The sequence below is a fragment of the Drosophila subpulchrella genome, unplaced genomic scaffold, assembly GCF_014743375.2.
Source record: "Drosophila subpulchrella strain 33 F10 #4 breed RU33 unplaced genomic scaffold, RU_Dsub_v1.1 Primary Assembly Seq391, whole genome shotgun sequence".
Lineage (NCBI taxonomy): Eukaryota > Metazoa > Arthropoda > Insecta > Diptera > Drosophilidae > Drosophila > Drosophila subpulchrella.
This window is the reverse complement of record NW_023665613.1, coordinates 145,135-157,873: the sequence shown is the minus strand read 5'-3', so window position 1 is coordinate 157,873 and position 12,739 is coordinate 145,135. Positions and strand designations below refer to the sequence as shown.

General features: G+C 34.1%; 3 non-coding genes across 3 annotated transcripts; all 3 read right to left on the bottom strand.

Annotated features, from left to right (window-relative positions):
* Positions 1-4,798: 4,798 nt before the first annotated feature.
* On the bottom strand, positions 4,799-8,769 carry LOC119562042. The gene has a single exon (XR_005221632.1). It is a non-coding gene; the product is annotated as a large subunit ribosomal RNA (ribosomal RNA).
* A 401-nt stretch (positions 8,770-9,170) lies between these two features.
* Positions 9,171-9,349, bottom strand: LOC119562046. Its single transcript, XR_005221636.1, has one exon. It is a non-coding gene; the product is annotated as a 5.8S ribosomal RNA (ribosomal RNA).
* Positions 9,350-10,008: 659 nt separating this feature from the next.
* On the bottom strand, positions 10,009-12,003 carry LOC119562105. Its single transcript, XR_005221678.1, has one exon. It is a non-coding gene; the product is annotated as a small subunit ribosomal RNA (ribosomal RNA).
* Between the last annotated feature and the right edge of the window lie 736 nt (positions 12,004-12,739).

The following is a 12,739-nucleotide window of genomic DNA, read 5'->3' as shown; positions in this document are numbered from 1 at the left end:
TTATGCCTTATAGGTATTATACCTATAAGCCATATCCATACGATTCACTTATATAAATATATGTATATTTTTCTATACATAATTTTTTTTTACTTTTGTATGGATTTCTATGCATATCCATAGTTTATATGGATATGCTTGGCGTTCTATATAGTATTGACAAATTCATATGCATAACATAAGTTTTGACCAATACGAGGAGGGGCCCGCCAACGACCACCTCCCTATAGTAGTTTTTTACCCCACGCACTATTGCGTGCCTGTTTACAGTACTAGTGCCAGCTATCACTAGGTTTATATATCGTGTTTCAGTGATATATGGGTAAATTCTACCATTTATTCTTATGTATATGGCATTTCTATGCCATATTTATACAATCCATTCATATCTTAATGTATATTTATTATATTATACATTATTATGCCTTATAGGTATTATACCTATAAGCCATATCCATACGATTCATTCACTAGTGCCGCCCCTCACTAGGTTTATAATTGTTATATCATTGATATACAATTTATTTCTATATATATGGCATTTATATGCCATATCCATACAATGCATTCACATTTCAATGTATATTTACTTGTTATACATTATTATGCCTTATAGGTATTATACCTATAAGCCATATCCATACGATTCACTTATATAAATATATGTATATTTTTCTATACATAATTTTTTTTTACTTTTGTATGGATTTCTATGCATATCCATAGTTTATATGGATATGCTTGGCGTTCTATATAGTATTGACAAATTCATATGCATAACATAAGTTTTGACCAATACGAGGAGGGGCCCGCCAACGACCACCTCCCTATAGTAGTTTTTTACCCCACGCACTATTGCGTGCCTGTTTACAGTACTAGTGCCAGCTATCACTAGGTTTATATATCGTGTTTCAGTGATATATGGGTAAATTCTACCATTTATTCTTATGTATATGGCATTTCTATGCCATATTTATACAATCCATTCATATCTTAATGTATATTTATTATATTATACATTATTATGCCTTATAGGTATTATACCTATAAGCCATATCCATACGATTCATTCACTAGTGCCGCCCCTCACTAGGTTTATAATTGTTATATCATTGATATACAATTTATTTCTATATATATGGCATTTATATGCCATATCCATACAATGCATTCACATTTCAATGTATATTTACTTGTTATACATTATTATGCCTTATAGGTATTATACCTATAAGCCATATCCATACGATTCACTTATATAAATATATGTATATTTTTCTATACATAATTTTTTTTTACTTTTGTATGGTTTTCTATGCATATCCATAGTTTATATGGATATGCTTGGCGTTCTATATAGTATTGACAAATTCATATGCATAACATAAGTTTTGACCAATACGAGGAGGGGCCCGCCAACGACCACCTCCCTATAGTAGTTTTTTACCCCACGCACTATTGCGTGCCTGTTTACAGTACTAGTGCCAGCTATCACTAGGTTTATATATCGTGTTTCAGTGATATATGGGTAAATTCTACCATTTATTCTTATGTATATGGCATTTCTATGCCATATTTATACAATCCATTCATATCTTAATGTATATTTATTATATTATACATTATTATGCCTTATAGGTATTATACCTATAAGCCATATCCATACGATTCATTCACTAGTGCCGCCCCTCACTAGGTTTATAATTGTTATATCATTGATATACAATTTATTTCTATATATATGGCATTTATATGCCATATCCATACAATGCATTCACATTTCAATGTATATTTACTTGTTATACATTATTATGCCTTATAGGTATTATACCTATAAGCCATATCCATACGATTCACTTATATAAATATATGTATATTTTTCTATACATAATTTTTTTTTACTTTTGTATGGTTTTCTATGCATATCCATAGTTTATATGGATATGCTTGGCGTTCTATATAGTATTGACAAATTCATATGCATAACATAAGTTTTGACCAATACGAGGAGGGGCCCGCCAACGACCACCTCCCTATAGTAGTTTTTTACCCCACGCACTATTGCGTGCCTGTTTACAGTACTAGTGCCAGCTATCACTAGGTTTATATATCGTGTTTCAGTGATATATGGGTAAATTCTACCATTTATTCTTATGTATATGGCATTTCTATGCCATATTTATACAATCCATTCATATCTTAATGTATATTTATTATATTATACATTATTATGCCTTATAGGTATTATACCTATAAGCCATATCCATACGATTCATTCACTAGTGCCGCCCCTCACTAGGTTTATAATTGTTATATCATTGATATACAATTTATTTCTATATATATGGCATTTATATGCCATATCCATACAATGCATTCACATTTCAATGTATATTTACTTGTTATACATTATTATGCCTTATAGGTATTATACCTATAAGCCATATCCATACGATTCACTTATATAAATATATGTATATTTTTCTATACATAATTTTTTTTTACTTTTGTATGGATTTCTATGCATATCCATAGTTTATATGGATATGCTTGGCGTTCTATATAGTATTGACAAATTCATATGCATAACATAAGTTTTGACCAATACGAGGAGGGGCCCGCCAACGACCACCTCCCTATAGTAGTTTTTTACCCCACGCACTATTGCGTGCCTGTTTACAGTACTAGTGCCAGCTATCACTAGGTTTATATATCGTGTTTCAGTGATATATGGGTAAATTCTACCATTTATTCTTATGTATATGGCATTTCTATGCCATATTTATACAATCCATTCATATCTTAATGTATATTTATTATATTATACATTATTATGCCTTATAGGTATTATACCTATAAGCCATATCCATACGATTCATTCACTAGTGCCGCCCCTCACTAGGTTTATAATTGTTATATCATTGATATACAATTTATTTCTATATATATGGCATTTATATGCCATATCCATACAATGCATTCACATTTCAATGTATATTTACTTGTTATACATTATTATGCCTTATAGGTATTATACCTATAAGCCATATCCATACGATTCACTTATATAAATATATGTATATTTTTCTATACATAATTTTTTTTTACTTTTGTATGGATTTCTATGCATATCCATAGTTTATATGGATATGCTTGGCGTTCTATATAGTATTGACAAATTCATATGCATAACATAAGTTTTGACCAATACGAGGAGGGGCCCGCCAACGACCACCTCCCTATAGTAGTTTTTTACCCCACGCACTATTGCGTGCATGTTTACAGTACTAGTGCCAGCTATCATTAGGTTTATATATCGTGTTTCAGTGATATATGGGTAAATTCTACCATTTATTCTTATGTATGTATATGGCATTTCTATGCCATATTTATATAATTCATTCATATCTTAATTTATATTTATTATATTATACATTATTATGCCTTATAGGTATTATACCTATAAGCCATATCCATACGATTCATATACTAGTGCAGCCCCTCACTAGGTTTATATATCTCATTTTAATTATATATTGGTAAATTCTATTATTTATTCTTGTGTATATGGCACTTATATGCCGCCATATCTATAAAAATGCATTTATATTTCAATGTATATTTTCTATATTATACATTATTATGCCTTAAAAAGTTATTATACCTACCATAAGGCGATATCCATACGATTCATTTATATAAAAGATATATGTATAATTTTCTATACATAATTTTTTTTTATGAATATATGGGTTTCCTAAGCATATCCATATAATACATTTAGTTTTATATGGATTAGATTGGTCTTCTTTATTGTATTGCCAAACTCATATTGATAAAATAAGTTTTGAACAATAAGAGGATCAGCCGCCAACCAACCAACCACTGCTACCATTGGAGGAACATATACTTACTTTTTATATGTCCTCTTACTTGAATGGTCCTCTCTTTACTTGAAAATTTCATTACCATAGGAATCTATTTATACATGGAATATGATTTCCACTACTTTTTCGCGTCACTAATAATTAATATGACGATACAGACTTGCTACCATAACATAAGTCTTGAACAATAATAGGAGCAGCCGCCAACCAACCACCAACCAACCAACCACTGCTACCATTGATAGTAATTTTATATGTCCTCTTTAGTTGAATTTCAATACCATAGGAATATTTATACATGGAATATGTTTTGCCACTACTTTTTCGCGTCACTAATAATATGACGATACAGTCTTGCTACCATAACATAAGTTTTGAACAATAAGAGGAGCAGACACACCAACCAACCAACCGCGCTGCTACCATTATATATACTTATATTTATATAAGTCCTCTTTACTTGAATGGCCTCTTTACTTGAATTTCAATACCATAGGAATATTTATTTATACATGGAATATGTTTTGCCACTACTTTTTCGCGTCACTAATAATATGACGATATAGACTTGCTACCATAACATAAGTTTTGAACAATAAGAGGAGCAGACACCAACCAACCAACCGCTGCTACCATTGAATGAACCATATATACAAACTTTTATATATGTCCTCTTTACTTGAATTTTAATACCATAGGAATATTTATACATGGAATATGTTTGCCACTTTATCATCGCGTCACTAATAAGATGACGATACATTTTGTTTGTTCAATATTTACTTATATATTGATGTTTCCAATTTAGGTCTTTTATATTTCTTCTTCCCTACCTTACACACCACAAACAAAGTGGCGTGCGATGCTGCAAGCAAGCATAATGATTATGCCCGCTTGCAACATCTTTATTATCGAATCATCAAGCAAAGGATAAGCTTCAGTGGATCGCAGTATGGCAGCTGCTCAACCACTTACAACACCTTGCCTGTTACAAAAGTCGTTTACAATTGATTCTAGGCTTTGTCATTGTATTAAATAATGCTTTTATATGTAACTAGCGCGGCATCAGGTGATCAAAGATCCTCCCAATTTACTATGTTACAAATTACATTGGCATCACATCCATTGTCGTTTATAAAGTAAATTATAAACTTTAAATGGTTTAGAAGCCATACAATGCAAATTGCCCCTTATTTATCATTGCAGTCCAGCACGGATACGACCTTAGAGGCGTTCAGGCATAATCCAACGGACGTAGCGTCATACCACTGTTCGCTCGAACAAGTATTGTGCCATTGGTCCGTACCTGCGGTTCCTCTCGTACTACGCAGGAATGCTGTCGCAACAACGTTTTGTCATTAGTAGGGTAAAACTAACCTGTCTCACGACGGTCTAAACCCAGCTCACGTTCCCTTGCATGGGTGAACAATCCAACGCTTGGTGAATTTTGCTTCACAATGATAGGAAGAGCCGACATCGAAGGATCAAAAAGCGACGTCGCTATGAACGCTTGGCCGCCACAAGCCAGTTATCCCTATGGTAACTTTTCTGACACCTCTTGTTAAAAACTCTTTAAACCAAAAGGATCGATAGGCCGAGCTTTTGCTGTCCCTGTGTGTACTGAACACCGAGATCAAGTCAGCATTTGCCCTTTTGCTCTATGTGTGGTTTCTGTCCGCACTGAGCTGGCCTTGGGACACCTCCGTTATTATTTGAGAGATGTACCGCCCCAGTCAAACTCCCTACCTGGCAATGTCCTTGAATTGGATCATACCTGAGTAATTGGAGTTATACCAAATTTTCAAATCAAAAATACATAAATGCACCGTTTTATTAAAGAATTTGTTTGCGATTATATAACAAACTCGTGATACTTTGATCAAGAAGCTTGCATCAAAACCCAATACCATAAGATATAATAAATATATCCGTATAATGGCTAGGAAATGATACACGTTCCATTTAATCAAGTAAGTAAGGAAACAATAAGAGTAGTGGTATTTCATTGGCGATACCAAACCGAAGTCTAATATCTCCCACTTATTCTACACCTCTTATGTCTCCTTACACTGCCAGATTAGAGTCAAGCTCAAAAGGGTCTTCTTTCCCCGCTAATTATTCCAAGCCCGTTCCCTTGGCTGTGGTTTCGCTAGATAGTAGATAGGGACAGTAGGAATCTCGTTAATCCATTCATGCGCGTCACTAATTAGATGACGAGGCATTTGGCTACCTTAAGAGAGTCATAGTTACTCCCGCCGTTGACCCGCGCTTACTTGAATTTCTTCACTTTGACATTCAGAGCACTGGGCAGAAATCACATTGTGTCAACACCCGCTAGGGCCATCACAATGCTTTGTTTTAATTAGACAGTCGGATTCCCCAAGTCCGTGCCAGTTCTGAATTGATTGTTAATTGATAATCGTTATAATTAATAAGAACTAATTGGTTTAACCCAATTAGTATTCTTAAAAATTTTAGCAAGAAAGTTCCACAATTGGCTACGTAACTAAACTATCCGGGGAACAAGTGACCAACATAAATGCCAGACACTCTATTTACCCAGAACGAGCACATAAACCATGTTATTGTTTCCCAATCAAGCCCGACTATCTCAATCTTCAGAGCCAATCCTTATCCCGAAGTTACGGATCTAATTTGCCGACTTCCCTTACCTACATTATTCTATCGACTAGAGACTCTTCACCTTGGAGACCAGCTGCGGATATTGGTACGGCCTGTTGAGAAGTTTGCGTGTCCCCACCATAAATTTTCAAGGTCCGAGGAGAAAATATCGACACAACAGTATATGTCATGCTCTTCTAGCCCATCTACCATATCTCTCTGCGAAAGACTTCCATGGTAGTACGGCTATAAAACAGAAAAGAAAACTCTTCCGATATCTCTCGACGGCTTCTTTATGGTCGTTCCTGTTGCCAGGATGAGCACGAGGCCCATATTTAATAACAAACGGATACTCAACAGGTTACGGAATTGGAACCGTATTCCCTTTCGTTCAAAATTATTCAAGTATATTAATTAGCTTGATTTATATAATATAATTATATTTGTATGGCATTTGTGTTTTACTTGAAAATTTTCGGCTTTCGCCTTGAACTTAGGACCGACTAACTCGTGATCAACCACTGTTCACACGAAACCCTTCTCCACTTCAGTCCTCCAAGGTCTCATTCGATTATTTGCTACTACCACCAAGATCTGTACCAATGGCAGCTCCATGCAGGCTTACGCCAAACACTTCTACGCATACCATTGTACCTTCCTACTCACTAAAGTTTCAAAATTTATATCACAAGTAATATAAATCATCTACTTTAGCGGTAATGTATAGGTATACAACTTAAGCGCCATCCATTTTAAGGGCTAGTTGCTTCGGCAGGTGAGTTGTTACACACTCCTTAGCGGATTTCGACTTCCATGATCACCGTCCTGCTGTTTTAAGCAACCAACGCCTTTCATGGTATCTGCATGAGTTGTTAATTTGGGCACCGTAACATTACGTTTGGTTCATCCCACAGCGCCAGTTCTGCTTACCAAAAGTGGCCCACTGGGCACATTATATCATAACCTTGAACTTCATATCAAGAAAGTTAAGGTTCTTACCCATTTAAAGTTTGAGAATAGGTTAAGATCGTTTCGACCCTAAGGCCTCTAATCATTCGCTTTACCAGATAAGATTATTTTATATAACATTAAAATGCACCAGCTATCCTGAGGGAAACTTCGGAAGGAACCAGCTACTAGATGGTTCGATTGGTCTTTCGCCCCTATACTCAATTCTGACAATCGATTTGCACGTCAGAACTGTTTCGGTCTTCCATCAGGGTTTCCCCTGACTTCAACCTGATCAAGTATAGTTCACCATCTTTCGGGTCACAGCATATATGCTCAAGGTACGTTCCAGTTAGAGGCATAAATAATATAAATATCATTATACATAACTATATAGAACGCCCCGGGATTGTGTTAATTAGCTATAAATAGTTAAAAAACTAATCCCATTATTAGTCAAGTTAATTACGCTATTAGGTTTATATCCCAATAACTTGCACATATGTTAGACTCCTTGGTCCGTGTTTCAAGACGGGTCCCGAAGGTATCCTGAATCTTTCGCATTGTTAATCATACAAGTGCATATAATAAACACAAAAATCAATGATAATTATGCCATTATATAATTCCGAAAAATTAACGCACTGTATTCATATAAATCTATCAGCACTTTATCAAATTAATAACATTTATTCTGTGTTAAAATGCAAGCAAATTAATTTGAATAAACTATAAGTTATATTTTATGATAAATTTTGTATGCTAATAGATTACAATGTCCTTATATGGAAAAAATGCACACTATTATCATAATATTGTTTAAATATTACAATTTTAATGATGAATTTTCCATAACGGATATTCAGGTTCATCGGGCTTAACCTCTAAGCAGTTTCACGTACTGTTTAACTCTCTATTCAGAGTTCTTTTCAACTTTCCCTCACGGTACTTGTTTACTATCGGTCTCATGGTTATATTTAGTTTTAGATGGAGTTTACCACCCACTTAGTGCTGCACTATCAAGCAACACGACTCTTTGGAAACATCATCTAGTAATCATTAACGTTATACGGGCCTGGCACCCTCTATGGGTAAATGGCCTCATTTAAGAAGGACTTAAATCGTTAATTTCTCATACTAGAATATTGACGCTCCATACACTGCATCTCACATTTGCCATATAGACAAAGTGACTTAGTGCTGAACTGATTTCTTTTCGCTCGCCGCTACTAAGAAAATCCTGGTTAGTTTCTTTTCCTCCCCTAATTAATATGCTTAAATTCAGGGGGTAGTCCCATATGAGTTGAGGTTGTGTATAACTTTTTTTGCAATTAATTCTTTATATATAATGATAAAACATTTTATTAAATTCGTTATATATTTTATATATTTGTATGGCATTTGTTTGGTCTAACGAATCAACGAAGAATAATAATATTGTCAACGGCTTTCTATTTACTAATCTTTAATAAGAGACAATTCTAGATAAATTTTTTATGCTAGACATTTCTCAGTATTATTTGATTGAAAAAGAAAATATTTCTCTTCGTTTTTCACATTCAAATTATTTACTAATGTGAGATAATGTTTTTCATATATTTGTTAATATTATGAATAATATAATAATTAAATTATTATTATCCAATAATATACCATATGCTTATAAAATTTCATTATAAAATTTATATAAACAACTTAATTAGCATAGTCTTACAACCCTCAACCATATGTAGTCCAAGCAGCACTATAAAATTAATTAAAGTACATAACAGCATGGACTGCGATATGCGTTCAAAATGTCGATGTTCATGTGTCCTGCAGTTCACACGATGACGCACAGTTTGCTGCGTTCTTCATCGACCCATGAGCCGAGTGATCCACCGCTTAGAGTTTTATATATTGGTTTGGTAATTTTGTCATATATGTTTTTATTGAAAGAAATTAAAAATACACCATTTTACTGGCATATATCAATTCCTTCAATAAATTGATTTTTATACCTAAAACGAATGCTGCGAAATGTCTTAGTTTCATATAACCAATAATATATCAAGTATTTTTTAAATGGCATTTACGGTATTAATACTTTTTTTTAGCGATATATATTGAAATTTATATAAAACATTAACCTGTAATAATCAGGTACAACATTGTACATTTTAGGTTGTTGCATTATCCAATGTATGCGCATAACTGAGATGAACAATACATATCGCAACGCGTGTATATTATGGTCCATATACACACAGTGTTTTATTAATTAATTGCATTTAATATACAATATAATAATAATATTAAATAAATTTAATAATTTCGATTTGCTTGTTCGAATTTGTTATTTGTTTGCTTTTGCTTATTTATTTATCTCTTATTTAATGCAATAATATATTTATTATTACAATTATTATTTCGATTTGCTTGTTCGAAATTTTATATTTGATCTATAAAAGATCATATTTTTGGCAATTTATATTTTATTTGTATTACTATAATATATTATATTATTATAATAAAAACAAATTTTTTTATTAACGGTAAGGATATTAAACAATAATGATCCTTCCGCAGGTTCACCTACGGAAACCTTGTTACGACTTTTACTTCCTCTAAATAATCAAGTTCGGTCAACTTTTGCGAAACAACCGTAACACACAAGGCGTCACAGTGATCACGTCCGGAGACCTCACTAAATAATTCAATCGGTAGTAGCGACGGGCGGTGTGTACAAAGGGCAGGGACGTAATCAATGCGAGTTAATGACTCACACTTACTGGGAATTCCAAGTTCATGTGAACAGTTTCAGTTCACAATCCCAAGCATGAAAGTGGTTCAGCGGTTTACCCGGACCTCTCGGTCTAGGAAATACACGTTGATACTTTCATTGTAGCGCGCGTGCAGCCCAGGACATCTAAGGGCATCACAGACCTGTTATTGCTCAATCTCATTATTGCTAGACGCAATTTGTCCATTTAAGAAGCTAGTGTCCTTATAATGGGACAAACCAACAGGTACGGCTCCACTTATATAAACACATTCAAACACAATAAACATTTTACTGCCACCATGAATGAAGGCTATATAAGCTTCAACACCATAATCCTGAAGATATCTATTTAATATATTTGAGTCTCGTTCGTTATCGGAATTAACCAGACAAATCACTCCACGAACTAAGAACGGCCATGCACCACCACCCATAGATTCGAGAAAGAGCTATCAATCTGTCTTACACACTTATGTTCGGACCTGGTAAGTTTTCCCGTGTTGAGTCAAATTAAGCCGCAGGCTCCACTCCTGGTGGTGCCCTTCCGTCAATTCCTTTAAGTTTCAGCTTTGCAACCATACTTCCCCCGGAGCCCAAAAGCTTTGGTTTCCCGGGAAGCGACTGAGAGAGCCATAAAAGTAGCTACACCCAATTGCTAGCTGGCATCGTTTATGGTTAGAACTAGGGCGGTATCTGATCGCCTTCGAACCTCTAACTTTCGTTCTTGATTAATGAAAACATCTTTGGCAAATGCTTTCGCTTAAGTTAGTCTTACGACGGTCCAAGAATTTCACCTCTCGCGTCGTAATACTAATGCCCCCAAACTGCTTCTATTAATCATTACCTCTTGATCTGAAAACCAATGAAAGCAGAACAGAGGTCTTATTTCATTATCCCATGCACAGAATATTCAGGCATTTGAAGCCTGCTTTAAGCACTCTAATTTGTTCAAAGTAATTGTACCGGCCCACAATAACACTCGTTTAAGAGCACTAATGCAGGTTTTTAAATAGGAGGAACATATGAAAAAATACAAGTATCTAAGCACATGTAAGAACTCCACCGGTAATACGCTTACATACATAAAGGTATAGTACTAACCACAATTGTAAGTTGTACTACCCGTATGAAGCACAAGTTCAACTACGAACGTTTTAACCGCAACAACTTTAATATACGCTATTGGAGCTGGAATTACCGCGGCTGCTGGCACCAGACTTGCCCTCCAATTGGTCCTTGTTAAAGGATTTAAAGTGTACTCATTCCAATTACAGGGCCTCGGATATGAGTCCTGTATTGTTATTTTTCGTCACTACCTCCCCGAGCTGGGAGTGGGTAATTTACGCGCCTGCTGCCTTCCTTAGATGTGGTAGCCGTTTCTCAGGCTCCCTCTCCGGAATCGAACCCTGATTCCCCGTTACCCGTTGCAACCATGGTAGTCCTAGATACTACCATCAAAAGTTGATAGGGCAGACATTTGAAAGATCTGTCGTCGGTACAAGACCATACGATCTGCATGTTATCTAGAGTTCAACCAATATAACGATCTTGCGATCGCTTGGTTTTAGCCTAATAAAAGCACATGTCCCATAAGGTTCATGTTTTAATTGCATGTATTAGCTCTAGAATTACCACAGTTATCCAAGTAACTGTTAACGATCTAAGGAACCATAACTGATATAATGAGCCTTTTGCGGTTTCACTTTTAATTCGTGTGTACTTAGACATGCATGGCTTAATCTTTGAGACAAGCATATAACTACTGGCAGGATCAACCAGAATAATGTTTTTATTCATATTTCATTCATATTTTTGAATAGAAATTAGCAATATAAATTTTATAGATTGTTTTCTATCGAATACGGCCATTTTTATATAGCATTCGTATACGTTTGTTGTTTTCACAATATATACTTGTTCCGCCACTAATAATAACAAGTTTTTTAATTATTGATGTTAAAAACACAATATTTTTTTTCGTAATACGTAATAATTTTCTTTATATTTGCATATTTCATTCTAAAATATCTTTTTTGTTCGACATACGTCATTATTGTATCCACACATGTACAATTTTTGTTTAACCAATATAAAATATTGAATTAAATCATTTGTATTTTGATGATAAATTTAAAATTTATCTGTATATATTCATATAAGACTCTTTGGTAATATATAATATAAAACCGAGCGCATATATGATATGTACGTTAGAAAAAATAATATATATATATATTATTTTCTTTTAATATAGGGACACCTCTTTTAATTTATCCCCGCAGGGAATTATCACATAACTCAGTATGTGATAATGGCAGACCAATATACATATATATCAAGATTATCAATACAAAATATATATCATTATTAGCCTGCCTCAATTGTAATTATTTATTTGGATTAACGATAAAGTTCGGAAACAATTTGTTATTCTATGTATAATAGAAACCTTGGCCTTTGTTTCAACATTATTATCTTTGGGCTTAAAATATTAACCGTGGAGCCAAGTCTCATATTC